The sequence below is a fragment of the Prionailurus viverrinus genome, chromosome D2 (genome assembly GCF_022837055.1).
Source record: "Prionailurus viverrinus isolate Anna chromosome D2, UM_Priviv_1.0, whole genome shotgun sequence".
Lineage (NCBI taxonomy): Eukaryota > Metazoa > Chordata > Mammalia > Carnivora > Felidae > Prionailurus > Prionailurus viverrinus.
In genome coordinates this window covers 70,272,882-70,299,102 of record NC_062571.1, presented here as the reverse complement: position 1 = coordinate 70,299,102, position 26,221 = coordinate 70,272,882, and the positions used below count along the sequence as shown (strand labels likewise).

General features: G+C 37.2%; 1 protein-coding gene across 11 annotated transcripts in view; it reads right to left on the bottom strand.

Moving 5' to 3' along the window:
- The window catches only part of VTI1A (vesicle transport through interaction with t-SNAREs 1A), a 359,148-nt gene that overhangs the window by 236,505 nt on the left and 96,422 nt on the right, over positions 1 to 26,221 (bottom strand). The gene's annotated exons all lie outside the window — the stretch shown is intronic.

Here is a 26,221-nt window from a genome sequence, read left to right as displayed (position 1 = left end):
TTTTACGCTGCACATAAAGTTTAGTTTTCTCATATATTTAACAAAAGTACTTGATTACACTTAAAACTTATTTTCCAACATATAAAAGTTAAGAAACATTTAGGTTGATGTGTAATAGAGTTGTAAAAATTATTTTAAATCTAATATTTTAGAGAATTCCTAAACCAAAGGGTAAAAATGTAATAGAGACATTACTACAGTTTTTATATGTCCATCAGTCTCAATATTAATGGAAATTCAATGTGTATTCACAATAACAAACTAGTTCTTAATTTAGATTTATTGAACAGTTCCTTATATTCCATCAGAGAAGAAACAATATTCACTTTGACTACACAAATTTCTCATGCAGAGATGGAGGTTAAATAGTTAGATGTTAATGTAAAATTTCTAAGCACTCATTTATGTTAATTATATTTGACACCTCAAAGTTATTTTAAATAGCATATCTTTTAAATTACAATAAATTTTAAATAATCTTCAGTCACATAAAAATATTAAAATGACATCACATGCTTAAATGAAGCATTGTAGTTCTTGTAGATTTATGTTTTCCTTATACATTTTCTAATGTCTGTGGGAAGAAATAAATAATTAACACTTGAAAGAATAAGTGTTTTAAAAAACATTAAATTTAAAATTATTAGGAAATATATTAAAAGATGGAAAAATGTTAGCTGGGTATATCAAGATAGGCTTTTTTTTCCCCCTGTGTTAATTTGGTAACACATTTTTAAAAAGCTGAAAACCAGTCCTTTTCACTCCCGTTTACTCCACATTTCCACTTCTCTGTACTGCAGGCAGCACAGGAAATATTCCTTTAACTAGTGGCTCAATGGCGCCGCCTATGTGTAGAAAAGTAGAACACAACGTTAACTGATGCCCCAACTACAGTCAGTTGTGTAAGTTTTAAGCAGGGTTTACAAAGACAACATAGTTTTTAAAAATGGTAGCTACACATGAAAGAATTCAGTTTCTATTGCATAACTACTTCACGGCTGTTTGTGAAACTAAAGTAAATCGAGGAGAAAGATAAATAAAACATAAATAAAGTCCTTTTCATTAAACATGAAGCATTATAGTTTTTAACTCATTTTACACAGCCTCCAAATAAATTTTAAAACTTTCTATTTCCTCCACTGCCAACAGTCTAAAGAAGCACAGTGTTACGTGGCTGAGTTAATATTTCCATGGTTGTTTTCTGTCAGGTTAACTATGACACTGTGATTTGTAATCTTTTTAAACAGTCTTCTCCCCCAAACACTAAATATATACATTATGAATTTTAAATCAGAAACATTTCAACTTAGCAATTGTATTAAGCTAATTAATTTTGTGGTATAGGAAGGCTGAATAAAACCTGTTCTGCTACCTCGTGTATGAACTTGATAAACACGTTACCTTCCATAAATCTCCTTCAGTCAACACATCCTATGGGTCTCCAGTCAAACATAGAGGGGGAGCTGTTTCTCTTTACGGCAGCATATAACAATCATCTCTGACAACATTTTTAACATTAACATACAATGAGGGGAAAAGATACGTATGTGTATACATGAAAATTTAAACTAGCTCATCTCCTCAAAAAAGAAAAGCAAGAAAAGAAATAAAAAATTTGGCAAAGACCTATAGATACTAGTAAAGTCTGAGCAAAGTCAATGAAATTGTTTTTAGACATATGACAAAAGCCAGCATCACATTTTCCACAATTAACGTTCCTGTTATTTTTTGCGAGCGTCTCCTTTAAAAGGCTAAGAGCCATCATCTAGGGAAGTCCTTTCCATATGCCCCCAACTATTCTCCCTTTGTGCAGAGCAGGCTGTGAATTCTTGCAAAGAGAAGAACTGGGTTCAAAATTTGCACTTATTCCTGTTCCCTATTAATTAAAAAAAAAAAAAGAGTGACCCTGTAAATTTATTCAAGTTGTTTAAACATGGTCGGAGTGTAATAACTCAGCCTCTGTGGCAAAGTGAGTGTGATCAGAAAAACTGTTTTAGAGGCATTACAACTTAACCATTTAACTGCACAATATGAGATGTTTTAAAAAAAAGTGTACTTCAATCACACAGCAGAGGTCTGATCAATTTGACATCGACTATAGAAAACTAAACTCACAGTGAAGACAAGCACAATGCACTGAAAAATGATTTCTATTTGGTTCACTCTTATTTCATCTTTTCTCTCTATTGCTTTTGGTATAAACAGATCCTCAAAGCGCTGAACAAAATTAAAACAAAAGCCACTCAAATGTTTATTTTGTTTTCAGTCACTGCTAAACTATTTAATTCTGAAAGCTCTTTTCATTCCATAAAAGTTATGGCTGCATTTTTTTTTTTCTCCCTCAAGGTCAGATTTGTCAATTAAAACACACACACAAAAACAATAAACTAGTTTCAGGATGAAATTGGGATTTTTTTTCCATTCACCGTTATTTCACAAAATAGAGGTTTGACAGTTCTCAGCATTTCAGTAGATGATGTAAAACAAACTTTATGATATCTAATGTTCAAAACTATATTGTAAAGGTACTGACAATGTACAAAGCTGAGAACCAAAGTGATGTCTTAACGCCTTGCCACGAAAAATGACTTGTCCAAAAACGACTCACAGATAGTCTCATTCAGGGTAGTCAATCCACATCCAAGGGGTTATTCTGCTTTGAAATAGAGATATGGATACCCTAAGAATAACCCCATGGAACAAATTAAAATTAAATTTGCCAGCAGTTTCTACCTCAGTGATTTCTGAACTTAATTGTGTAAAGATATCTTGGTGCTAATTTGACATTAATAAATTAAGACCATTAGAGATAGTCTTTCATTGTTGGCCTTCAACAATTGTCAATGACACTATTTTCTGTTTGCATTTCCTCAAGCGTGTTAATGTATCTTTGTTTAGGCTCGCAAGTCGAACGGTCAATGTAAACACAGTCAATGAAACATCAGCACTGGAAGACAAGTCTACTGAGAGGGCCTAGAGAAAGACTATTGGTCTATGGCCACGTATGCAGTAAGGCGACAGCACTGAACGGCTACTTTAACATTTTTTTATATGATGAATAAATTAGTCTTTAAAAAATTCTCCAAATTCTTTGTTTTGCATACAAAGTCCATCCAGGATGGAGGTGGTCTGCAAGTTGAACTTAGTGCAATGTGGGTTATAGTCTTTGTTTGCAGTCTTAACTGGGGATTGTACCTTAGCTACCGCAGTTCAAGCGTAAAAATACTTTGTCTGTAATACTATATACTGTTGCCAGTGACCCTCTAAATCCTTGAACCAACTGTGTCTTCTGGTGTCACAGAAGATAATGCCAATTTATTGCAATGTGTGGCTTTTTTAACTGATTAAAATTAAGCCGTAAACACGTGACAATGGAATTAGCACATTTAGAGAGTCTGTTTTCCCACATCCCATTTTGCGCTAGTGCGGCTGGTCCCTGCAACTCTACGCGGGTGCAATTTTAATGACTTTGCTCGGTTTTGATGTTCTTATGAAAAAAGCACTGCTTGGTGTTTGTGGAGAAGGTAGATATGGGGGCTGAAGAGCTGTGATTGGGAACATGGTGACATCGTTTCTGTTTTCCGATAGGATCGGTGTCATTTTCCTCTCAGCGATAAGACACCTCCACTGACAGTGCCCGATTAGGGAAAATTTTATTATAAAATTCACTTTTATCGAATGAGGATAGAGTGATAAACAGTTCAGCCTCAGGGAAGGAATAGGAACAGACTCCCCCCCCCCTTTTCAAATTCCACCTTTTCCCTCTTCTCTTTCTCTCCCTTAAAAAGACGATTGTGTTTTAGTTATTATTAATGGTACAAAAGAGCTCCCTACAACATGTGATTGCTATGATAAAACTAGCTGAATCAAGAGACACTTAGATGTTGTTATAAAAGAAAATCTATTTTATATAGTTATATATATGCACGCGGGCGCACATGCACACACACACACACACACACACACACACACACACTAAAAGGTAAAACTGCCTTCTAAATCCTCCCATTTCTGAAAGTTACCTGGTACTTGTTACTTAAGAAAAATATCCTAAAAGAAAATCAAACTAAGGTAATATTGGCTTTATTATCCTAAATATACTCAATTTTACCCACCTTCAGAAATAAACATTTGTCTAGCAGAATTGCAAGGTAAACATAAAGAAACAGAAGATCATGGCCCTCTAATCCTTGAACAAATATTCATGTGCCAAGGAAGAATATGGAAAGAAACCAACAACAACCCACATTTCTTTTTAAATCATAAAACATCATTGCTTTTGAATTTTGGTAGTTTAATGATGATACTTCAAACTTCCAGTGTCCAATAGTTTGTCTGTTTACTCCTGATAAACCAGGACTATTCTGTATGACAAGTACTTAAAGGTCATTTGAGAAGCAGAAAAATAAGCATTTGATATTATTTATTTACAAAAAAATTTTTTTTCCTGAAGAAAAATTCATCAAATCGCTCAGAATACTCCTCTGCCTTTATGAAATAAGGAAGTAGTATCTCAGGGGCTAAGAATGTCTAGTGACATTGGTAAATTCTGGTACACTATAGAGTGCAATGATAGATGTTTAAATTTGGGGTGTGTGTGAAATGATGATAAAAACAACTCAAAACATATTTACTAATTGATGGAAAATACTTCTGAGGGGCAAATTAGGGACAGTAGTCTTTAGTTTGTGATATTCTTCCAAATATTTCTAGGGTATCCCTAAATTCTCTTTTTAAAGGCTTTTTTTGGAAAATGCTTTGTCAAATGCGGATTGTCAGCATGATCTATTTTGGTGTATAATTCCCTGTATTATTTCAAACAGACTTTTTTTTAGTATTCAGTGATCAGAGAATGATGTTAAAATATCTTACTCCCTTTTGAGCTCAGCTTCTAAATTTACAAACCAACAACAAAAAAGTAATCCTCCAAAATCATTGCTAGGAACTGAAGATGCTTACAGCCTAATGTTGAATAACTTCCGGGTTTATCTTTATAAGCATTAAACGAGAGATGGTTATGTGTTCTGCTCATCACATAATAAAGGGGAAAACTGAGGTTTCTATAATGACAAAGCCACTATTAGCAAATGTCCCTTAGTCCAACCATTTCCTCCTATACTCCTTGTTTCAGGATTTCAGTGAAACAAACATATGTTTGAACTCATGGTAAGTCAACATGATCATACTGCAACTGAATTTTTGCTATTAATTTCGTAGCCTAAAAGCAATTACCGAAGTGAACTTATGAAAGTATAACTGGTAAATAGTAGAGAAAAACAAAGCTTAACAACTAAAGTATGCAGTCAATGAAAAAGGGAATCCAGATTCATTATTGGCTTAAAATCTTTACCACCAAATGCTTATTAACGGGTATATACCAGCTGCGTGGTGGACTAACTTAAATAGGGTATACTTTTCTTAATTATCACTTTGCTGAGTAAAATGTAAAATGTTTTTTTTTTTAATGCACAAAATGGTATTTTGGAGAGAACTACTTGAAAGTATTAAGAATTTCAATGCAGTTGAGTGACAGATACAGCCAACTCCTAAGATGCCACAAAGCCACAGTATATCTCCTTAAAAGTGGTCTGGGAAGAGGCTATGATTATTGCAATGCTAAAGGTTACAGGGGAATTTTTGGAAATAAGCACTTTTCTTTGAAATAAAAAAATACAGCTGCCCAATTCTTTGAGTCACTCAAAAAAAAAAAAAAAATGTCCCTCAGGAAGCTTACATTCTTCTGGAGCAGATGAGAAAAAGTGAGTTATGGATTATCCTGATTTACTATCAATGCTATGAGGGAAGGGTCTGATAAGATATGAGGACAAAGCTGCTTTCAATGGAGTGGTCAGTAGAATCTTCTCTGAAAAAGTAACATTAAGCTAGAAACCTAAGCAATGAGAAGGAGCTTATACAGAATAGAGAGACACCGTGTCCGACGTGAATGTATCAATATATATTTTTAAAAAGGTATTTCTGGAAAGTTGCATGTTAACTATTATAAAAAAAATCAGTGAGCATTCTAAAGACTTTATTGAGGGGCGCCTGGGTGGCCCAGTCAGTTAGATGTCCGACTTCGGCTCAGGTCATGATCTCACAGTTCGTGGGTTCGGGCCCTGGGTCGGGCTCTGTGCTGACAGCTCAGAGCCTGGAGCCTGCTTCGGATTCTGTGTCTCCCTCTCTCTCTGCCCCTCCCCCACTCACACTCTGTCTCTCTGTCTCTCTCGCTCACTCTCTCAAAAATAAAGATTAAAAAAAATAAAGACTATTGATATTAATATAAACCCTGTAATAAAACGTCTTAAGGCAAAGGATCCTGAATGGAAAATCTATGTATATTAAAACGTAGCTATGTCTAATCTTTCCAACAATTAGGAAGGCACTTCAAGACCACATACTCTCTGGAACAGGCTCATCATGGCCAATTACCCCCGTCTGGGTCAGTAGAGAACCAGTGACAATGTAGTTTTTACTATCTCACATGTCTTAAATGCTGGACACATTTTTCTAGGTACCCATGAGCACATTCACACACATATGCATGGCACACACACTTATGTAACAGTGTGTCCACTCTGGCTAATCAGTATTCTGTGAAATGGAATACCTTTTCCACTTCAGACACTATTACTAGTCCTGTCTTCATCTACTCAAATTTTTGTTTTTCTCATAGGACACCCAATAGAGGTCTCCAAGTCTGGGGAGTGTGGATGCCTCTCTGTTCTGTGACAAGCAACATCTAGAATGGCTGTGTGGATCTGTGTGTACTGAATTCACATTTTATTGAAATGAGCACCAGTCTTTCCTAAGAGGGCTGCCTGATTGGTTAGTGGAAAACGGATGGAATGAAGGGAAGAATAGTTGATAAAGAGATAATCCACTGTGCCACCGTGGCCATGCAGGATTGCGGCACCGGGGGGGGGGGGGGGGTGCATGCAGGGTGAGGGGGAGAAGAGGAAGGGCTCCTTTCTGTTGTTGCATTTGAAGTGGGAAGGAGGCCTGCAGTGAGCAAACTTCAGATGTGAAGAACAAAAGGCCAGGTTTTCCCCCTACACCATCGCTCTACCTTTTTCTCAACACTGACTAGATGATGAGGTCTCAAGCAGAAGCCCTACAGAATTCCATTTTGACAGCCTATATTCATTAGTCAAGTTTATCTTCCAGATATATAAGGCAAGGCAGTCATTATTCTGTATAAAACAATTAAATGAAGCAACGCTGCCCATCCATAGTTGGGGAGCATTTTGAAGTATCTCCGCTCTTTACAAATGAACCGGGGTACATTGGTATATCCAATAGATGTTACTGGCTCATGCAAAATCTTAAATCATTAAAAAAAACTAAATACAACTTGTGGTCGATAAACATTAATATCACGTCGGTCAATTTAACATTTTTTTCCTGCTCCTCTAAAGGAATAATTTGGAGAGGAAGGTAGTTCCTAAGCTGATGGTGGATCTGAGGATGCCAGTTACGGGAGCACTTAAGCGCCCATTGGCACAGCAAGATTCAAAGCCCTGGTAGGCTTCAAAGAAACACTTTTTTTTTCTTCTTCTAGAACTCTTTGCTTTCTAGTAAAGCTGCAACCACAATGTTCTCTCTCTTAATGCCACCATAAAAAATCAAAACACTTTAAAACAAATTGATGTACTCTTTAATACAGTCATCACATCATCACAGGACCCTTGCACCCTGCATGGCGACAACCGTGGGGATGCATACCACACATCTCTCTCTTTGTTGCCTGCTTCAATGCTTAAAGAAAAATGGAGAGAGAGTGTGTGTCTCTCAATTGAGATATGGGCACCTTTGATTGACAAGACCTAATCAGCTTATCTCCACACTAATAAAGTTGGGGCCTGTGGAGCTGGTCTATGCCCAGCACCGAGTGAACTTTTCCGAGCCAGAGCCTCACGGGCCAGGTCTCAGGCTCTGCTTCTCGAAACTGGTACAGATCAGTTCTTAATGGGCTATTTTCATCTTGATAAACCTCCACAGTCTTCATTCATGATGGCATTAGACTCCATTTAGCTGGATGAATTGCCTAAAGTAATGGTTACATGATAAGCCTATGATAAGTATTTATATACACTGAATCAATAAACTATCTCTTCCAAGCTGCCAATGGGAAGGAAAAAATAACTTCTGAATTATTATTAATTTTTTTAGGTTACTATTTATTGAAGGGAGTGGCCTTTTTTTTTTAAAAATTAAAAGGTGACAGGATCCTATGCACATCAGGATCCCTTTAATAATTTCTGCTGTATAATATTATTAGATGTTCAATTCCTTGGCATGAAGCCAAAATGGTGACCCAGCCATATCTGTCTCTACCACTCTGGTATCCTGTATCCTGTGACACCAACTTGCTCATATCAGACACCCACTCAACATGACTTGACTAACTGGTGGAAAAGAAAAGCATAAGGCCAGAAACACACATGAACTGTGGTTCCGGGGGGGGGGGGGGGGGACGGTGGTGAACACACATGGTCATGTACACACACATATTGTCTTCTCCAAGGTTCCTTGGCCAAGTCTCTTTCAAACCAAGGACCTTCCACATAATTTAAGAACAATATATTTGTGCTTACCTGTTTGTAATTGCTATGTGAAGGCCAGACCCAAGAGTTGAGGTACAAATCAAGTTATTGAAGGACCAGATCCTTTTTCAATTACACAATAAAGATCTGGAGCAGAAGTTCCTCTTTACATGTGCCAAGCTGAGAGTGTAATACGCCATGTGTATTTTCATCTTAAATTTTATATGCAGTTATCTAAAGAGAGAAAGGCTCACTGGATAAAGCACGCTTTATAGAAAGAACTCCAGTAATGGAGACTTCTTGAAATGATAACAATTTCTCAAGTATGAAAAAATATATACATACACACATATATATGTGCATATATATACACACATATATAAATTTGTCCCTCTCACCATGTATAAATGGTCCTGAAAACCATTCCGGAATGCTGCTTTCAAACTGCAATCTACCTTAAGTATTATACTCACCTGTATAAAATGAGACCATTTTAAACATATCCCCAAATGAAGTTTTCTACAGTTATAGAAAATCTTGAGCCATGTTTTTCATTCAGATTGTGGTCTTCATGCTGTAATTGCTTTATACAAAATCCACTCCAGTCTTATCACTCAATATTATCTTTACTGCTGAACATCGGAAGATAATTTTGCAATAAAATTTAATTTACAGAGCTTAAATTCCACTAATCTCCTAGCAGAGGAAGACTGAAACACGCCAAAGTACACACTCCAAGCTATGACCCTGATAGCATTTTTTTTATTTCTGGAATAGTAGGACCCTAAACATATCGATTTTATCATATTGAAATGCTGGCATATTTTAATTGTCATAACTTCTATCTTAGAAAAGGAAATACAACAGGCTATTAGGAACACATATGAAAATAAGCCTCTTCAAGTGATAAAGTTCCCCTGGGGAAAGCTCTTTTTCCATAATAAAGGAAATACTTAATATAAAAATATGGGGCTGGTAAAGGTATTTTATTTCAAACTATTAATATGCCAGCGATGGTCAACGGTATTTGAGATTTTTAAATAAAAAATTAAACCAGCTAGCAATAAATAGGGACCAGGAATCAAGATTTAGTTTTCTGTGTAAAATGACAAAGGCAGGTTTGTCGCCTCTAAGGCTCGTTCCAGCTCTAAAATTTAAAAATTTAAAGGTACAGATGCCATGCAAACTTTAGAAGAGTAAATTAATAGTTGAAAGTCGACTTCTACTGGCCATTTGGCCTCTATTTATCATTAACGTCCTAGAAAGCCTTCATCTTTTGAATAAAGCTTTTTTTTTTCAAAAAAAAAAATACAGTATTGAGAACTCCATGACAATGAACCAATGTCACAAAAGAGTAAGATAGAAGCCCATCCTGTTGCTGAAAAATGAAATAGCTTACTTTTTTGTACTGGTGCAAAATACTGAAAGGATCCTCTTTAAAACTAAAATTCTTCACAAAAATGGTTACATAGGTTTTTTAAAAAAAGATTAATGATCATTAATGAGTTGAGAGATTAGTGCTTTAAGCCTGGACTACCCCTTCCTAAACCAGATTTAAATCTCTCTGCCTCGTTTTAAAGCTGTATCATAACAAGGCCAAAGTGATACTGAATCATTTATGAGGTTTTTAGAGTTGAAATATCAGAGTCATATATGTGCAGAAGTATTGTTCTGACATTTGAATTTCAGCAATAGGCAATTCTGAGACATTTCAAGTTATGCAAAACTTGACATTTCCATGTTAATATACAAAACAATGATGATGTGAAAAGTCACTTCTCTACCAATACTTAAAACTTAAACACTTAATAAAACTTTAGAAGCACGGGCCTCTAAAATTCAAACCCACACATGAAGTACTTACCTAAAAGCTTTTAATGTTTATGCACATAAAAAGTACCTGCTGAACATTCATCTGCACTGATCTTTTTTATTTACACATGGAAAAGGGAAAAACATCATTAATTGCTTTTCAGACCACTTCCAATTTACCTTTTTTTCATTTCTCCTATATACACGTCAGAATATTCCTGTCATGAGCTATACATCATTTAAATTGTTTCTCGAGTGTTAAAAACTACATTAAATAAAATACAATTAGAAGTATAGTTCACTTTCCTGAACAGCATGAATCTCAGCCAGCTGTAGTTTTATAAGAAACTGAAATGAACTACTCACAAATGACCACCATACCCAATGATTATCTTCTTAAACAACAAAATTAAAATGTTTTGACAAGATGATCTCTTGGTAGAAATGCTAAAGACATTTTTTTTTCAAGGTTGAAATAAGTAGGGTAATAATGAAGAACAAAATGTATAACATTTTCAAGCTGCAAATTAACAAGCAGATATTGACTTTTCTTTGAGGTCAATAACAACTCTTATTGATCCAAAAAGTTAATACCTACTAAGGTCAATATAAGATCTCAAGGGTCAAACAAATCTGGATTCGAACTCCCACTTCCTTTCACATATAAATACTGCTGAAATGGGTACAACTGTGTTCAGAGATACAAGGAAATCATCACTATGATGCCAGAATAAACCAAAGAAGTAGGCCAAAAAAGTTAAGAATATAGTTTTAAAAGTCAGTTACTATAGAATTTTCAGAGACATTGACCTTTAGATGTAAATTCTAGTATTACACAATTTGGGCAGTTACATATGGAGAAACAAAAAAATAGAAAATTAGGTTTTTACAAGCATCTTGCCTCTTCATGGTATTCACAAATAGAATCTCTCTTTTTCTCTCTCTTGCTGTTATGTTTCGAGAGATTATGATGAAATAATTTTTCAAGAATAGATTTTAGGCACTTTTATACACAGATAAAATTCTTTTTTAATTTTAAAATTAAACAGTAATATTTTGGGAAATTCAGAAATGGGAAACTTATCAATAATGTTAATATTCTTACAAAGTTATTTCTATTGTCCTCATATAGTCTGTTTTACTCTTCTAAACTGAAAGAGAAAAAAAAAATATTGACCACCATTCTTCTAATAAGTAAAATAAAGAGGGCCCATGAGGCTGAACCACATGAACACTGGGACCATGCGCCCATACAATGTATCTAGTATTTCCTGGTGTTGTAAGATGAAGTAATTTATTAGTCTGATCTTTTTGATAGCCAAATAAAAGTTCACATCATTCTTTTCGGAATGACTTAGAGGCACAAAGGGAGGAAGAGCGAAGAAAGAAAGAGGAAGTATCCATTACTAGGGCATTTCCAGTGCCAAAACCTGAGCAAGATGCTTTCGACAGACATGGGTCCTGTCAGTTACTGGGGAGGCCCAATTATTGACAGTGGTGACATAAAAGTTAGGAAGGAGAAGCCAGGTCTGTAGCAGTGACAAGATCACACTGTGGATATTTAGCAAATATGGAGACTGCTCTGATAGCAAGGTACTTAAAAAAAAAAAAAAAGCTTATTTTAGAAGTTTTAGATTTGTGGAAAAATTAGGTTAGTATGGAGAACTCCCATATATTTAATACCCACTTTTTCCTATTATCAATACCTTACATTACCGTAGTACCTTTGTCACCGTTAGTGAGCTAATATTGCCGAGTATTGTCAGCTAATGTCCCTACTTTATTCATATTTCCTAAATTTACGTCTAATGTCCTCAGACATTTGTCTGATGTTTCAGGATACCAGGATCCATCCAGGATACCATATTACATTTAGTCACCGTCTCCTTAGGTTCCTCTCGGCTGTGACGTTTTGCGGTGTTCTTGAAGCACATACTTTAGAAATGGTATAAATAAATTTGCTGACTTGTATCTATTGTCAACACTCTAGATGAAAACACATGTGGTGGAATTATCTTTTGTTACAGATCTAAGGAATATAAATTTGAGAAGTGAATAGCGATAAATGCCTGCTACAAAAGAAAGCAAATGATATTGACTCTTTCCTGGGTCTATTCACAGAACATAGATAAGAGAAAGTTTCATTTGTCAGAAATCCTAGATTACATCCACTGACCTGACCCATAAGCCCCCTACTCCTTCACCTCCCCCCATTGTTTTCTACCGGCCAGGGCTTTTTAACTGATTGATTATGAGGCAGTAAAGTGGGCAAGGAATAAATGATACGGCAGGAGGGGAAGCTGTCCACGTGCGTTCGTACGAAGTTGTGACTGGAAGGTGGTTGTCCATTTGGAACCAGGGGTCCTATTCCCCTCACATCCGGGTGACACCATCCAACCAGTCCTTGCCAGCGAAACGCACGCAGAACCGACGTGTGTCGCTTGCTGCCGACGGAGGTGGGAAAGTGGGTGGGCCTCCTCCATGCTGGCTTTACCCGGTCGCTGGCAAAACGTAGAGGACTCCGAAGCCTCCATGCAGGGCAGGGCCACGAAGCGGGAGAACCCTCGATTTCTGAATCGCCACCTGAAAGGCTGTCTGCCCACTAGGAACACTTGCGTTGGACTGTTCGAAGCAGTGAGCAACATGCTTGACTGTAGCCAGCCGCTCGGGAACCTGGGGTTTACTTGTCACAGCAGCTGGTGCTACCCTGCAAAGCAGCACAAATGGCAACTACCATTTCTGAGCACCTATGGTGGACTTAACAGGCAATGGGTGTTTTGTACAGTTTGCCTCATTTAAGTCTCACAGCCACCTCCACGTAGAAGACCTGCAGAAGTTTTATGTGTTAGGAAACGGAGGCTAGACAAGTCTAAGGAACTTGCCCAAGGTCTCCCAGTTATTATGCGGTAACCAAGACTTGAACTTGTCTAGTTACAAAGCTCCACGAACATTCCAGTTTGCTTCACTGCAGGTGAAAGACAGGTGATCTGACTTGGCTCTTGGATTAAAAAGTAATTCTTATGCATTTTATATGCATAGATTTTTTTTTTTAGCCGCAAAGGAGAGCAAACATTATACATGTGGTCACCCTACTTTTTGTGTGTTAGATATGAAGTCCTATTTTATAAAGGGTGGGTGTGAGACGATTAGTTTGCTTGAATTTGTTAGCATTTTCCATATAATCAAGACGCTGTTATACAAAAATGCCGAAGAGGAAGATACACTTTGCCTTTGTAACCTGCTGATACTCTTACGGTGTTTAATTTGAGCAGAGTCCAGGAACTCGGGGAAGGCACGAAAGAGCTGTTCCTCCATGCGGTATACAGTTAACAAAGGAGAGAACAGAAAGACTGACTTGTTCTCACAACAGTATGAATTTAAAGAACTATATGGGGTGTGTATTCTACAGGAAGCCCGAGTAGGAAGAAAAATGAAACACTGTACCTTGCACACAGCAATAAAAATGAGGGGACTCATTGTAGTAAGAAAATGCACAGCTGGCAGGCGGTATCAGTGAGGCAATAGATACTTGGTCCATCTTCAAGCTTACCTTTTAGGGTCATAGTGTTTTAAAAAAAAGGTCTCCTTTTTATATTAACAAAGTCACTCCAGTCAATCTCTTTAACTCATCCCACATGAAAAATCTGGATGACTTTGTAAAAGTTCTGTGCTTACACCAGGGAGAAAAACTGGTGCATCCTTGAAAGTTGTGCAGCTGTCTTATTATGAGAGTTTTGTTTGTTTGTTTAGAGAATAGGTCCGGGTCTGAATCATCCACAAGTCTGTCCAGAGCATTGAACAGTATAGATAATTATAGACAATTTATAGATATGTTAATGAGGAAGAGGGACGCAAAAAACGTTGATTCCTTCATGAAACCAAAGGAAACTTAATATCCACTCTGGTTGGTAAAAATAGATAGCACTTGGGGAAGTATCCAGGGGAACAGTCAACTCAGTCTGAACCAAAATTTCCATTCTGGATAAATTAATTTATCAATTGATTCAATGAGATAACAGGTGTAAAAAGAGTCTGAAAATTTCAAAGTCAATTATACAGTGTTACTCTTTTTTTTTTAAATTTTTTTTTTAACGTTTTATTTATTTTTGAGACAGGGAGAGATAGAGCATGAACGGGGGAGGGTCAGAGGGAGAGGGAGACACAGAATCCGAAACAGGCTCCAGGCTCTGAGCTGTCAGCACAGAGCCCGACGCGGGGCTCGAACTCAGGGACAGTGAGATCGTGACCTGAGCCGAAGTCGGACGCTTAACCGACTGAGCCACCCAGGCGCCCCTACAGTGTTACTCTTAATATGAGCATTATTTTCAGCACATAATAACAAAGTATTTAAAAATTACAAAATTGGGTTAAAAATGACCCAAGTTTATAATTTAGAGCATTAAAAACCTCCATATTATATTTAAAAAAATAATTACACATCTGACTATTAAAATGGATGGGGTAACTGGGAAGGTTACTCTGAAATAATAAAAAGTTTGATGGAAAATGTTTTCAAAACAAATGTTACCACTTTCAAGTATACTTAATAACTAAGGTGAATGTTAGATACGCCATAGGACACACTCTAGAAATTCTCACAAGCCATGTATTTGCCCAAACCCTGATTTTGCTCATGCTTTACCCACTTCTCCTTCCTTCTTCTGTATTTATTCCATAAGGTCCATCTCTCCCAAGTCTTTCCCTGACACGATGAAATGGACTTAATTACTTCCTGCATCTTGCTTTGAAAACACGAATCATGCTTATTATGGGGATTTAGAGCTATGTATTTCCCTGGTAGATATTTTGCCAAGATATTCCACCTTATTACAGAAACTTACTATTCTAAGTGCTTAGGACAGTGCCGCGGTCTGTTCCTTTCTAAATTATATAAAATCTGTTTTCCCTTTCAGGCGGGTTGAATATCTACCCTACCCTATTCCCAAATACAAATCTTGCTAATAATATTAATTGAAGTCAGTATTTTCTTGCTATTTCAGAGATCGGCTTAGCTCAGTCCAGGGCTAATGAACCCTGACTCTAACTTCTTAGGGCCCAATAATTGTTTTCTGAATAAATGTTAGGGCTCTGCTGTGCTCTTTTCGAGTGCCACATATTGCAAAGAGCATTGAAAGTGGAAATAAACAAAAAGAAGGGCCCCTGGGTGGCCCAGTCAGTTAAGCGTTTGTCTGGCTTTTGGTTTTGGCTCAGGTCACGATCTCACAGATCGTGAGTTCGAGCCCCACGTCGGGCTCTGCGCTGACAGTGTGGAGCCTGCTTGGGATTCTCTCTCTCCCTCTCTCTCTGCCCCTCCCAGGCTCATGCTTACACACATGCTCTTTCTCTCTCTCAAAACAAATACATAAACTTAAAAAGAAATTGGAAATGCAGAAAACTAGCTCCATTTTAAAGGTGTATTTTATGTGGACATAAATATCCACCTTTTAATGTGGATCAGGACCTTAGGCAATAAATTGTGATGAGACTACCAACATGGAGGATAATGGCAGGATTACTCAACAACCCGCTTATTTTTCCTGCAAAAGGGACAGTCTTCAAAAAACTTCCTCGTCTGGCTTTAGGGTGGTTTCGTCTCTCTAAATAAATAGATATTTATTTAACTATGACTTAGAGTTTATACCTCAAGATGCAAAAGGGCAGCACAGTGCCATACATGAATGGTGACCCACCATGACAGTCTCTTTGATAATGACTTTAGCTGGAAAAATATATTCTTCAATAAGAAAATTATTTTTTAATGTTGACTTTGTTCTCTTTCAGCGATGCTGGAAAACATTGTAGCCCAACAGGAAATACAGGCAAAAGCTTCAAATGTAGAGCGCACACACAAAAAAAACATTTTTAAAGCTCATGCCCATCAAGTTTTCCACTTGATATAAGTCGTACACAAAGTCTTAGTCCAATGTGAACCCATGCTGTGAAAATTCTGTAGCACCCACCTCAGAAAATTCTGTTAAATACATAAACACTGCTGAAAAGAAAACTTCTGGGCACTAGAAGTCAGACTCAAAGGGAAAATAAACCTGATTAAAAAAAAATCCCAAGGAAAGTTATATAAGTACAGTGCAACAAGGTCATAGGCTTAACGGTCCTCACTGTAATATTTGAAAGTAAATTGGCATTTTAGCGATCTGCTTTGGTCGGCATTCTTTTTCTCAACTCAACAGAGATGCAACAGAATAAGAATGGCTTCACGTGTCATCTTACAAACCAAATGGAAAAGTTACAGGCATTACGGGGTAAGACACCTTTAAAAATGAGTATAATACTTTTTAATGGATTAAAAATGAACACTATGAATTCACTTGGACCACCTAAGGAGAAGGTTCTCCAAATAGGGTATAAATGACATCCTTTTCTTAACCACTATGGAGCTCACCAATATTTCAGAGAACCTCACAAAGCAAATTTAAGCGTAACTCGAAAATATTCTTCAAGAGCTTCACCCAAATGACAACCTCCCCTGTTCTTTTCAGAGCAGAACCACAGCTTTTTGAGATGTGGGACTTTAACAGGGTTGTAATTATAAAGTAAGTGATAATGGCACATTAAAAGTGATTATTTTACCACTGGGTAGACTGCTTAAAAACTTGCAGGACGTGGTCAAGTAATTCCTATCAGCATTAAAAAAAAAATGCGTGTTCAAGCAAAGGGATCGTGAAGATTCTGAGGGCGTAACCACATACTCCAACAACCAAAACAATGAATTTCTTTTTCTTTTTGTAAATTTTTTTTAACGTTTATTTATTTTTGAGACAGAGAGAAACAGAGCATGAATGGGGCAGGGGCAGAGAGAGAGGGAGACACAGAATCGGAAGCAGGCTCCAGGCTCTGAGCCATCAACCCAGAGCCTGACGCGGGGCTCAAACTCGCGGGGTTCAAACTCACAGACCGTGAGATCGTGACCTGAGCTGAAGTTGGACGCCCAACCAACTGAGCCACCCAGACGCCCCAAAACAATGAATTTCTAGCGATAATTTTTTTCTGTCAAAAAGTAAAATATTTCTATAGAAAAATATTTTCCCTAAAATATTTTTGGGGATAAAGTAGATGGTTAATATCAATCCAAATTTATAATCCCATTTTCTGTTCCTATATTATAGAACAACATACAGTGTTAATTTCATACTGTTGCAATAGTATGGACATGGGAGTGCCTTTCTGAATTCCAATCTGTGCCTACACAAAATTACTTAAATTAAAAAATCTGAATCGGTCTTTATAGGTATAACATCATCTATTCAGATAACCCAGGAGTGGGATATCTTGTCTTTCTAGTTCTGCATCCCTGAAGCATCTGATACTCTCAGCAGAGCTCAATGAAATCCTGTTAAAAACGTGAAATACAATGTGCACCTTCTTTTATATAATGTATATCATTCCCACTAAAATTACAGAATCAGAAATTTATTCTTCTACCAACTGATAACAGCTCCAAGCGCAAGAAACTTACAGTTAATACTTTTTGGATCTACTTTCCAAGAAGTCTTATAAATGACTTACCAGTAAATGGAGACAGAGACAGAAAAAGAAAAACTTTCTTATATTTTGTGCAGGAGATATTAGCTCAGTTTCAAGCTAGCTTACGACTTCAAAAATAGTTTTATGTATTATTTTGTATTATTGTGCATTGTTTTATCCATCAATCTTTTCTGTAGATGATAAATTAATATGTTTGATGATCTGTGTTTTTGAATATAATTATTACACTGTACCCAGCAATGAACACTCAAAAGATTTCTTGAAGAGAATAAGGGAGGAAAAGAGGAAGGAGAAAAGAGAAGAAAGAGGTTAATAATAACAATGAGGAACAGGTAGAAGATTAAGAAAATGTCAGGAGACATGAAAAAGAAAACCCTGAAATGATAAAGAAAAGGGCTACCTTCAGTTTTATAAAAAAAACTTTGTTTCGATAGATACTTCCAAGACTGATTAAAATTTCAAAATGAGGGGGTGCCTGGGTGGCTCAGTCGGTTAAGCATCCGACTGGCTCAGGTCATGATCTCATGGTTCATGAGTTCTAGCCCCACGTAGGGCCCCATGCTGACAGCTCAAAGCCTGGAGCCTGCTTTGGATTCTGTCTTCTTCTCTCTCTTCCCCTCCCCCACTCACACTCTGTCTCTGTCTCTCTCTCTCTCTCAAATAAATAAACATTAAAAATTTTTTAAAAGTTCAAAATGAATTCTACGGTGAGTTAAAATAATAGTAATAATAATAAGGGAAATTGAAAGACAGTATTAAGAACCAAAAGACAGAATGTGATAAAACTGGAGTATTGTGGACTTCTACTTCATAATCCTCCTATAACTCCTTGAAACTCTCTGGAAAACTCCATCAGTAGTTCAGTCAAGACTCTGAGACAATCAAAGATGCAAAGGAAGGGACTGCATATCTTAAATGCATGTGTTCTGATTCTTTTAAAAGTTCTGAACATGAAACACATTTGGTTTGATTTTTAAAAGGTAAGCTGATACTTGATTGATTGCTTTTCTTGTATGAACTCAAAAAAAGATGTAGGCAAAGTAGACAAAAGTGGTGTACATAGCTTATCTTATTCTCATGAAAATGCTATAATTCTAAGAATTATTTGTTTCCCAGAAGAAAAAAAAAAGTGCTCCATATGTTTCTCTGCCTTACTCTACTAGGGCAAATATATTCAGATTTTGATGAGGGAAAATCATAAAAAGCAAAAATAACCTGAAAATATCATGTAAAACAGGTCTGTGGAAGTATAGCCCTAAAATGGGGACTATCTGCAGCTTAAAATTAGGTAAGTATTACATAGTTTTGAAATAAAATCTATTTTTTTAATTAAAAAAATATTTGCAAGGGGTATAAACTTTGGAAAAAGGGCACAGACCGTCAGCTACAAAGTGGATATGGCTTGAAGATCTACCAATGGTGACCACAGTTGATAGTACTGTATTACATAACTGGAACTTGCTTTTTTATATATATAGAGAGAGAGAGGAGGTAAGGAGGGAGACAAATATGTGAGGATGTGTTAATTAACTAGATGGTGAGAATCCTTTCACAAGAGAGAGAGAAAGAGAGCAAGTGAGAGAAAGAAAGAGACAACAAGAATCCTCATAGAAAAGAACTAGGACTCCAAGAAAACCCTCGAACAGAAATGGAAGAATCTCCTGTGTCACTTCTACAACAAATATGGCCTGGATAGAAAATATGTATTTTATGAAAAGAACTTATAAATACGTGAACATTGGTAGTATGCTTACGCAGAACATCTATCTTTGCATTTCCCTGATAAAACAAGACACACAGGAAATTGTGATGAATATACCATTTGTTTAAAAATGATGTAAGTAGTGTTAGGGGCGCCCGGGTGGCTCAGTCGGTTGAGCGTCCGACTTCGGCTCAGGTCATGATCCCGCGGTGGTCTGTGAGTCCGAGCCCCGCGTCGGGCTCTGTGCCGACAGCTCGGAGCCTGGAGCCCGTTTCGGATTCTGTGTCTCCCTCTCTCTCTGACCCTCCCCCATTCGTGCTCTGTCTCTCTCTGTCTCAAAAAAATAAATAAACACTAAAACAAACCACTTAAAATAAAAAAATAATAAAATAAAAATAATGTAAGTAGTGTTAAATATAGGGAAAAATGTATTTTGAGAAAAATAAAGTGTCATAATGAGTCTCTTTTGGGTTAGTGGATAGGTTACTAGCTGTTCTAGTTGCCAAGGAATGCCTATTCGTATTTTCCTAAACAAAGTAACATAAAGAATTATTACAGCTCCTCAGCAAGACCCTCATATACAATGCCACCAATATCAACAGACACTACCATATGTATTACTCCATAGGAAGTGTAGGTATTAACTAGACATAGCTACCTGCCTAAATTTTTCCACGCAGGTTTAGATATACATGATCTACACATGTATGTGAGATTCAACGACATGGCTATTATCCAGTTCAAGCAGGCACAGACTAAACGCTAACACTGGTAAGTGGACATCTAACTTAATTCTGAGGTGCACAAGTGTCTTGGCTCATCTTGTTAAAATGTAGATTCTGATTCAGTAGATCTGAAATGGGACCCAAGATCCTGCGTTTCTAACAAGCTCCCAGGGGCTGTTGCTGGTTCTGAGCCCCACTTTGGGTAGTAAAGAACTGATACATTTCCTCTTGAGACTATACAAGATTAAGCTAAGAGATAATGTATGTTTATATTCAGAACCTACCTAAAGTGAAGATTTCTAGAGGAAAAAGGGCCCATACTTTTGTGAGATAATTTTAAACATCTTTCTACATACATTATTTCATTTATGCCTTGTGTAAGCTCTAGGAAATAGGTATCATTATCATCTTTTTTCAAATAAAATATCATCAGAAACTTGGTTTCAAGTTCAGATTTATAATTGCAGTGTCCACCACCAATAGCACAATGGACTAGCCATTGTATGTGCTGAAGCCCACCCAGGTCCAAGAACTAGTAAGTCTCCATTTGAGGGGACGTGGTATCCTTAAGAAGGAATCTTTGGGATCTTATGCCAATTGTTAAGGAAGTTAATGACAGATTTCAAGCTACTTGCCCCTGTATGGCTTTTAAAATGACTTATAATTTCTCCCATATCTTTACCATCAAATCCTTCTATTCATTTCAATTAGTAAAAGAACCATATCTGGGATTACTGTAAACATTTCCTAACATGTCTCCTTGTTTCCATTCCTTTGCCACTCGACCCCTACAATCCCTGTTTTCTACAATTCAGATCAGGCCACTTGTCTGCTGAAAGCTCTCCAATGACATCACACTCTAAGAGTCAAATTCAGGGTTCCTTCCCATGCCCTGGGGCCCCACAGATTCTGCACCCCATCTGGCTCTGACCTAATCATGTACCATGACTGCTTGCCTACTTTGAGGCAGCCATCTTGGTCTTCTGTTGCCTGGACATCGCAAACATCTTCTCATTTTAGAGTCTTTGTGTTTGCTTTGCCCTCTTGGGATCCTCTGCCCCAAGTCTGCTTATTGATGGCACCTTTGTACTGTTCAAGACTCGGCTTACAACGCATCTCTCTGGGAAGTCTTTCCTGACTAGACAGCCTAAGATAGCCTTCATCAGTTACTCTTCAGTACCTTGCTTCATTTTGCCACTATCTGAAATGTACGAGTCCATTCATTTATCAGTTCAACAAAATGCCTGTATCATTCTGCCCCCAAACCCTATCTCCATACATAAGTTGCCTGGGAACAGGGATCTTGGCTATCTCGATGCTACTGTGTCCTCAGCACATGACACACAGTATTCAATAGTTTTAGAATACGTTATGTGAAAGGGAACTTAATAGATGTGAGAACATGACATATTTGGACTACAACAGATCACTTTGGAAAATCTAGGTATGTGGGACCCATTCGTATCTAAGTGTGGTCTATTGGTTAAGAGCATGGAGGGGCGCCTGGGTGGCGCAGTCGGTTAAGCATCCGACTTCAGCCAGGTCACGATCTTGCGGTCCGTGAGTTCGAGCCCCGCGTCAGGCTCTGGGCTGATGGCTCAGAGCCTGGAGCCTGTTTCCAATTCTGTGTCTCCCTCTCTCTCTGCCCCTCCCCCGTTCGTGCTCTGTCTCTCTCTGTCCCAAAAATAAATAAACGTTGAAAAAAAAAATTTAAAAAAAAAGAGCATGGAATCAGACAGTCTGACTGTACTATTTCCTAGCTTGATTATAAGTGTGGGCAAATAACCTCTCTGTACCTGTTTTTCTATCTGTAAAATGAGAAAAGAGCAATGACTGCACAGGGTTGTGGTGAGGATTAAAGAGATAACGAAGGCAGAAGACTGAGAAAGAAAACATTGCATTATTTCTACGTATATCCAATCACTAGTCCATGGTGGGGAACCTGCAGGGACCTGAAGGGAGGATGGAGTACCTTTTCTTCACAGCAGAAGACTGGCAAAAGTAGAGCACCTTGTAAGGAGATCAATGACCAAATGGAACACCAGAGCTGGGTGGCTTGCTGTGGCTCCCGGCCGAAGGAGTGCTGACTCATAATACTTAGATACTCAGGGATGGCAAGAGCAAGGTTAATAACTGGTACAGCCTACTCTTCAAAGATGTGAGGCTACTAACTGTAGGAAGACACTCTCATGGTTCCGGAGACGTACTGGCAGGTGCACTTGGGCCCATTTAAAGTACAGGGTGGAATAGTCATGACTATCTCCAACTATCTGCTTACCTATTGAAAGGAAAGAGTGAGCCTTGCATTTCTGCCCTTGTGTAATTTCTCTTTCAACCTATTTTGTTTATTAACCATACAGTGTCCACTAGTTTTGTGCCTGTTGTAATTCTGGGATAATTTACTGCAAAGGAAAGAAAAATCATATTTTCAGACTAAAGGGCAGATGACTCAGAGTTTTAAGTCCTGGACCTCAAATAAAATGGTTATCTCCACAGCTAAGAGGCATACTTGATTATTAGCAGGAAATGAAAAAAGGAAGAGTCCCTTTTTATTCACAGATTTTAGGACAAGAACTTATAAGAAATGTCAAACCAAGTCAAGCCAATGGCTCATACAACCACCATGGTGTTTCATCTTTGATGGTCACTCTTAAGGTAGTTTGTTAATGAGTCTGATAACTGTCCCTCTTGATATTAGTCTTAGACTAACATGTCCTACCATCAGCTCTTTAGTTTAATATCATTTACTCTCCCATCTGCCTCTTTTCTAAATAGAGCTGTTCGATTAACTTGTAATCTCATAAATTTTCTCAAAAAGGAAGGGATCCATGAAAGAAACTTGATTGGTATTAAACTCAATATATATCAAGGTATAAACGGCACTTAGAAATAATCATGTACTTTTTCTCAGACCAAATGCATTCTGGACATGTGTTCCTCTGCTGAGTAGCTGTTCTTAAAGTCACAATAACTGCCAATTTGACAAAATAAATGATTCAAGAACTGTAGGAGATGAGTTTCATTATTTGCTAGGAGGATACTAGTGGTCAAACTAATATGCTTTCCATTCTATTTACATATAATTGATCATATATAATAATCGAACTTTCTCTTACGATATTTGTCAATAATAGTCATCAAGTTAATGAATAGAAAAGTTTACAGATTTTTGTTGAAATCTCTTGCCAATAATTTTGAAAGATGACCACTTTCGCTGACAGTAACATATAAAAATGATGACTTTTGCAGAGCCTTCGTTACTTTCTAAGAACCTGAATATATATGATCTCATTTTACTTTATAACAACCTTCTGGGATTCATAGAATCTGGTGTCAGGTTTCCATTTTACAAATACAAAAACATGCACAGAGAAGTTAAGTGATTTCTCAAAGTCACAGAGCTGATCAATTACCAGCCCAAATGATGGAGTTGTTCCCTCTTTCTCCAATTCAGCCGATCAGACAATAGTTCCTAGATTTTGTGGAAAAGTAAAATTTCTAAAAACATTTCAGAGGACCCAAATAGCATTGCCAATTTTGTTATTTTTCTGGGTAGAGAGAAAATAAATATATAACTTCCACCTACTATTTATATCACATCATAAAACTAACCTGTCTTTTATCACCCCAAAATAGAAAAAACATCATCTGAGAAAAAGTGTAGTCCTTTAAATTAATAAAATCTGGCTTATGAGAAAATCACTACTTTGTAATTTTTTTCTCATTTTGCTGTGGCCTGGTGAAAACTCCTGTTGTGGTCGAAGAACTATTAGACCAATACTTGGAAACCATTCCCCTCTTCTCTGCTCTTTCAAGTCATACTAGCTTTTCTACTGCTTTTCCTCCTTGCATTTCACAGTCTTTAAGAAAAAGAAACCAATACATGCTAAAAGTTTTTCCTTTTGAAAGACGTTGTTCTACCAATACTATAACAAAATGATCAGCATCATAAATTTACATCACAAGCAAAACACAAAACTGCTGGCTGACTAGGCCTGACCAGGCTGAGGGCTACATGGGAAGCAGCAAATGCAGAAAGAACATGGCGCCCATCACAATGACTTTTTCCTCACGTTACTTTAGGAAGATGCAAGGACAGGACAAAGGCTTTGTGCCTGCCTTTGTGCCTGCTTTCTCATTTCTCACTCCACTTTCAAACTCAAGAAAATGAATTATCGTGATGACTCTTATCTAGGCAAAGGCTGTACCATATCTGTCATTACCCACAAAGCCCACCCTGGTCCTCCTCCCAGACTTGGTTTTATAGTCTGCAAGAACTTCCCAAGCATTATATGACAAATAGATACCTAATTTTACAAAACTTTATAATCTACCATTGTATTCTACCAAAAAGTCCAAGGGGATGGAGGTAGGTTTTGGGGATACTCTTAAAGTGACCTTCTTCCATGTTGACTACATTGATAAGCTGATGTGAATGTTGTATTTTAGCACACATCAAAAGGAATCACCATCAAATTCCATTCAATCTTATCATCTCGTCAATGTATGATCCTCTAGTATCTGTGATCTTCTTTGATAACTTCCTTAAGCTTTGGGATGGAAATACATGAATGGTATAGTGAAAGAGAAAAGGTAGCCCAATCAGACAAATCAAGCCCTGTGATCAAGTGTCAAAGCAAGAATATGCCCAACCCAACCCAGTCCCATGTGGAAAGAGACTCACCAATGGGATGTTTTGTCAAAGCAAGTCCTTAGATGTTCAGAATGCATAGGGATACCTTCCCCAAAGATGTCAAAGTAACAATTTTTAAAAATTCCTTAAATGTATACAAATTTTAACCACAATAAAATTTTTTTCTGCGAATAAAGTGCCTGTATATCATCAAATGACTACAAATTAATATAACATTTATATTTGTATAGTTTTATGAGTTTTATGTTATATAAAACATTTTCACATATGGGATCATATCTTAGGATTTTTGTGTTTTGTTTTGCTTTAGAGAGAGAGTGTGCAAGTGGTGGGGAGGGCAGAAAGGGGGGTGGTAGAGGGAGAGGGAGAGAATCTTAAGCAGGCTCCACGCCAAGTGCGGCCCAACATGGGGCTGCATCTCACAATCCTGAGATCGTGACCTGTTCTGAAATCAAGAGTTGGACGCTTAACCAACTGAGCCATCCAGGCACCCCTTATTTCTTAGGAATGTTCTGAGACATATAATATTATTTCCATTTTACTGAAGTAGATACTGAGACTAGGAGGTTATGTGAGTTGCTCAAGGTCACACACACAAGAGCTAGAACCAGTCTGGTCCTTTGACCTGACCTTCAGGGCTCTTTCTGTTATTGACATTCTTCACCAGGGCAGTCACTTCTAAAGTTGAGCCCAAGGACAAAAGGAACAAGTGAAAGGTGGTTTTTATTCCAATCAGGGCAGAAAGCCAATCTATTAATAATGTTAGAAAGAAGGGCTGCCCCACTGTTAATGAATCTGGAAGGGTTACAGTTTTTTTTAGTATTCTCACCATTACTATAATGCCAATGCCATTTGTTTTGTTCTGATTCAGTTCCCTAGACCTCATCACATAGTAATAAGCCAATATAGGATAGCCATGAACCCAGGTCAAGAAAAAACACCAGCCATTCACAAAAACAAATCTTTGGAATTATTTTCATTATACCTGCTCTTCTAAAATAAACATTTTCATAACACTAAATGTAAAATATCAATGGAATTATTATTAATCACATATTTTTGGGGCTTACATACTAGCCAAGAGCTATCTAAACTACGCAAAATAAATTCTACACAATATATATTTCACAAAACAAAACAGATAGCCAAGTTATAAGAAATGCATGACTTTGCAGGGGTTAACAGATATTTATTTACTGTATAAAAAAACACAGTCATTGCATGAAACATTTATAATAAAAAAGCCTGTCTATTTTAAGTAGACAAGTCTTAGAAGTCAAAT